General features: G+C 47.6%; 1 protein-coding gene across 3 annotated transcripts in view; it reads right to left on the bottom strand.

The window, feature by feature from the left end:
- RBMS1 (RNA binding motif single stranded interacting protein 1) overlaps positions 1 to 5284 on the bottom strand; it is a 137827-nt gene that overhangs the window by 86703 nt on the left and 45840 nt on the right. The window lies entirely within an intron of this gene.

Below are 5284 nucleotides of genomic sequence, written 5' to 3'. Positions count from 1 at the left end.
CGCATTCCGCCGCGGACCCGCGGTGGGGTGAGCGCGGCTCAGCCCCGACTTTGACCTCCAGGACGGTGCCCGTGCCCCCAGCCCCGGCTCTCCCAGCTGCTCTTCTGGGGGAAAAAAAAACAACGAATGGGCCTTTTCCCTCCTCACCCTCTCTCCCTCCTTCTCCTTCTCCCCCTCCCCAATTGAAGTGCCCGGGCTTCCCAGGGGTGGGAGGGAGCTCAGGGTCCACGTAACCCCACGGTTCCGGTAGGGAGACCAGATTGCTCCTAGCGCAGTAAAAACAGGAATATGTAACTCAAAAGTTTTGCTTTGTTGGAGACAGGAATGCAGCTGGGGGAATATCCGGTCACAGCCCTCATGGAGGCTCCTGCAGAAGTAGAGGAGAACTCTGATTTCTTCCCAGAATTCAAGTCTAGGAAGCAGTGCAGTTAAGAGGCGAAGAGTGGGAAGCTGAAAGAAAGAGCCATGCTGGGAGGAGGGATTGCCAGGCTCACCCCTGTCCCCTCGCCTCGTTCACATCAGGGTGCTGCAGTGCAGCCCTGCAGCCGCCCACAGCTGTGGGCCCGTTGGGCCCTGAGCACTGGCCACTGCCAGCAGCACTGCTCAGACGGCACCGCCCAGCGCCTACTGGTTCTTCTTCCTCTTTCTAATAGAGATGTGGCCCCAGTCTCACACTCACACAGATTACAAAGGGAAACAGACGAGAAAAACGAAAGACTTGCCAGGTAGCTCTCTGCTACTCATGTAGCACTCCGCCTCTATTTACAAACACCATAACCTGTAACTAGAAACAATCACCAAATAGCTTGGCATCCCACTATATTGCCGCCACCGCAGTACGCAAAGCGCTGCCCCTTGGCAGAATGACGTTCTGCATAACTTTCCTTTTTTTCCCTCTTTCGAGTCCTAAAATGGATCTCTTTCAGCTCAGCCTCGGTTCCTCAGCACGGCTGAGGGCTGCCAGCACCGGGCCGGACAGGCAGCAGCCCCATAACGTAACCCGGCAGTGGCTGCTGCTGGAACGCCCGCTGGGACACGTCTGCACGGTGAGCACTGTGCTGGCGCCGCCTGCCCGCCCCACGCTGCGAGCACACGCTGCTGGGGCTCCCAGTGCTGCCAGACGGTGGCACAGAGGCTTGGGTTAGGGTAAAGCCACAGCTCTTACTCTGGTTGTGGTGCAGCTTCATGCACACAGTACAGCAGCATTCTTTGGCATGGCCGCTGAGGAAGGCACCAGCTGGGCAATTGATTCTGGGTGAAACATTTTTTTTTTCTTTCTGTTTTTTTTTTTTCCCCTCTGATCAGATTAGTTTTCCTCCAGATCATTTCCTTTGTCTGGTCAGCACATGGTTGCGCTGCAGCTTGTGCTGGTACAATGGTGGGGGTAAAACTGGAGCACCTACCGGCTGGGTTGGGTGGGTGGGTATGGATGCTTGTTCAGGCAGCAGCAGCAGATTAGATGGGCTTAATCTGCTCATGTACCTGTGGCTTAGTTTGACAGAAATATAGCTGTGTGCTCATGCCTGCCCTGGGCGTAGCACAGGAGGTGATCCATACTCCACTCTTACCTGTTACAGGCCATGGTCACAGATGGCACAATCATGCTCAGAATGGAAACGCTGCCTTACAGCAGGGCATGCTTCTGCTCCAAGCTGTATTCCCAAATTAGAACCATACTTTTCTGTACGAAGAGGGAACAAAGTTTCAATCTGCTGCACCTATACCAGGACGGACTTTTTTGGCTGGAGAAGCTGGAACAACCAGAGCTCCTCCTCCCAGGGAAAAAAAACTCTATAAAATGCCAGTCAACCCCTGCTTCCTCCCATCTCTTCCTGTCCCACAGCCCAGGCCAGCAGGAGGGATGCACATGCTGTGCTGTGCAAAGGAGCTCAAGGACATCTCAAAGCAGCAGCTGAGATGCTGCCTTCCTGCCCGACCCTGCCTGGCCCAGCCCAGCCCTGCTGCCACCCTATCACCAGTGTCTCACACCACCCATGATGCCCAAGCAACTCCCCTCTGCTGGGCTCAGTATGTGGCACATCTTCCTTGCCACCACTGCTGTCTTTTCTAACGTACCATAAAAACACACATGGCAAATATAATCCTATAAACATCTACTGTATCACTGCCAAATTATGCTTATATATTTTTGTTATAGGAGAATGCATTATAGAGTTTTATAGGACAAAACCCTTAGTGTCTTATCCTAAGTGCTAATCTACCTATCAACATTTTCTGTTTGTTTTCCAAGGCTTGTGTAACCTGACTCCACTTTTGTCTTAAAACGGGTAACAGCTGCCTTCCGGTACCTACATTGAGGTCACTGAGACACAGCCAGGCCCTGTACAGCATGGCTGGAAGGAAAGGGACAGCAGACATCAGCTGAAGGTTGCCTCCGCCAAGAAGGAAAGAAGGGTGATTGTTGTAGGCAACCCCTTCTGAAGGGAGCAGACTGGGGGAAGTGTGCCGCCCTCCCGGACCGGGGTCAAAGACATTACTAAAAAACTTACTGGTCTGGTTTGACCCTGTGATCTTTACCTTTCATTGATAGTTCAAGCTGGTAGCGATGAAGCTCCTGAGAGAAGTTTGAGGGCTACCAAAAGGGACTTCAGAGTGGAAACAAATCCTAGCCCAGGAGCTGGCAAAGCTGGCTGACAGGCTTATGAACTAGGTATGAAGGAAGAAGGGGATAAAATGTGCCTTGCTAGAGATGAGTCTGGGGGAACAAAGCCAGAATAGGGGTGAGGCAGGGGGATCAGCTGAAGTGCATCTGCACCAGTGCACGAAGCACAGGCAATGAACAGGAGGAGTTGGTAGCTACCATGCAGCAGGCAAGCTGTGACTTGGTTGTCATGATGGAAACATGGTGGGATTGCTCCCAAAATTGGATTGTTGCAATGGATGGCTACTAGCTCTTCAGAATGGACAGGCAAAGACAGACAAGGAAAGAGGGGCAGTAGCATGGCTGTCTATACCAAAAGAGTGTTTCAGTGTTGTTGAGCTTGGGGCTGGAAATGATAAGGTTGACTCTCTGGATAAGGATCAGGAGGAGGGCCAACAAGGCAGACATCCTGGTGGGGGTCTGTTACAGACAGCCTGACCAGGATGAAGAGACAGATGAAGTGTTTTACAAGCAGCTGGCAGAAGTTGCACAATTGCCAGCCCTTGTTCTCATGGGGGACTTCAACTTCCCTGATATGTGCTGGAAACACAATACAGCACAGAAAAAGCAGTCTAGGAAGTTTCTAGAGTGTGGAAGATACACAGTGCATCAGGAAGGCTGGATGCTCCTCAAGAAGGAAGGAAGGAAGTCTTAAAGGTGCAGGAGCAGGCTGCCCTTGAGTGCCATTAGAGCTGGAGGGGAAGAAGACTTGGCGTGGCTGAACAGGGACCTTTTGCTGAGATTTCTGTGTAAATTCTTGTGTTTTAGATTAAGTAGATAAGGTTCTAGATAATTCCCTGCACTTCTCAGATGTACAGTGATATACCTATTCCAGATACTGATAACTAGTTCCCCTACGTATTTTCTGGGATGCAAGCATGCCTTGTTTGCAAAGAAGACTCAGTTTTACTCATTTAGCAGTTCCATTTGTGGAACAGCCCTGCAGATTGGCAGGCATCCGACTGCTTAGTTACAAAGGAGCAACTCTTTTTGTTCCTAAAGGAAAAAAGGTGACCAAAGAGCTAGGAATATCTGAGTCAATTGTCTGTACAAATTATGTTCAGAGCTTCTCTAAATAACCTAGAGTTGCTTATTTAGAAACAGAGAATACTTGCTGAGCAGATTTGGTGCATTTTGGAGCTAAAATGTTGTGATTAGTTGTTCGTTTGTAGATTCAGTCCAAAAATATATGTTTGCAGACTGGGTAAATACAGAAAGATTGCTCTGGAAACCTGGAGACAGCTAGAAGTCCTCAAGGATCTTTCATGTAACATTTATCAATCTTAACAAACAGTAGATTGGTAAAACTGACCTACTGCTTTAAAAACAGTTCTACACGTTTAAACTGCTACTTCCTCATTTCTCTTCTAAATCAAATCCACAGCTCCCTTTCTTTATCTCAAGCTCACTCTGAAGCAGTTAGCTCCCACAGGGCACTGCCTCTGCAGGATAGATGGTTCCTCAGCCCCAGACCTGCTTTAAAAAGGAAAATTCGTTCTGTTGCAAAGCCCAAAATCAGAGATGGGATGGGATGTCCTGAGCCACCTCAGAACCCGGCTCCTGCCAGAACCAGCAGTGCTGCATCAGGGCCTTCTGAAGCCCCATCAATGAAGGCTGACTGTGGGTACCTGATTTCCCCACACTAACAGACCTGGAGGACCTATGAGCTTTTCAGCACAACCTCCTTCAGTTAAGGATCCATACTTTCATCACACCTTGTCACATGCAAAAAGATACAAAGCAGGGCTGGCTGGCAGAGATGTAAAAATGTAAAAATGCATTCAAATGCCCTGTGCAAGGAAATGGTTTGCAGGGCTGACTTTTTTTTTTTTTTTTGGGGGGGGGGCGCCCCCCGGAGAGATATTCAGCATTTCCTGCAATGTGTTCACAGTGCTGTATGGGAAGCTAAGTATTACACAGAAGCAGGTTTTTAATTTTAGCATTAAACTGATCTATTCAGAACTGAGAAGAAGAAAAAAAGCATTTATAATGATCAAAAGGACAAAGGGAAACTGATTTAGAGATAAATATTCTCCTCATTGTTTTTGTTATTATTTAAATATTCCAGGTATGCAGATAACAACAACAAAAAAGTCTGTATCCTGCTAAATAAGGAAGAAAAGGAAAGGTCGGTAGAAATGGGACATACAAAAGCCATGAACATTCCATATAAAAGCTTCAGACACCTTTTTGGTAGAAAAATAAAATTATTAAGAAGCAGTGCTTCTGCAGAAGTGCAAAGAACACAGTACTGCACACGCAATGAGAGGCTGTTGTTTAAGAACCCAGTCTTCAAAATAATCACAGGAGTAAATTCAACAATAAGAAAAGAATCTCCATGACAATCAGAATAAAAAGGAGGAGGCAAATAATCTTTCCCAGCTGTACTGTTTCAAATATTAGTAACAAGATACCAAATTATTTATATTCTAGATTAGAATCTAAAATAGCAAATCCTATTTTATCACTGACTATAGAAGACCAGTTCGGAGTCACTATCACAGATTTCTGTATAAACTCATCATTAGAACCCATCAACTCCTCCTCCCTGGGAATCCTCCCACCTAACTCTAATTTTCCCATCACCTCGGTTGTGTGGTTGTGTTTTTCTTGCGCATTCTT

This window comes from Centrocercus urophasianus, unplaced genomic scaffold (genome assembly GCF_019232065.1).
Source record: "Centrocercus urophasianus isolate 14NV4802_14NV808 unplaced genomic scaffold, USGS_Curo_1.0 seq_20, whole genome shotgun sequence".
Classification (NCBI taxonomy): Eukaryota; Metazoa; Chordata; class Aves; order Galliformes; family Phasianidae; genus Centrocercus; species Centrocercus urophasianus.
Note: the sequence above shows the minus strand (reverse complement) of the source record. Positions and strands in the feature narration are given on the sequence as shown.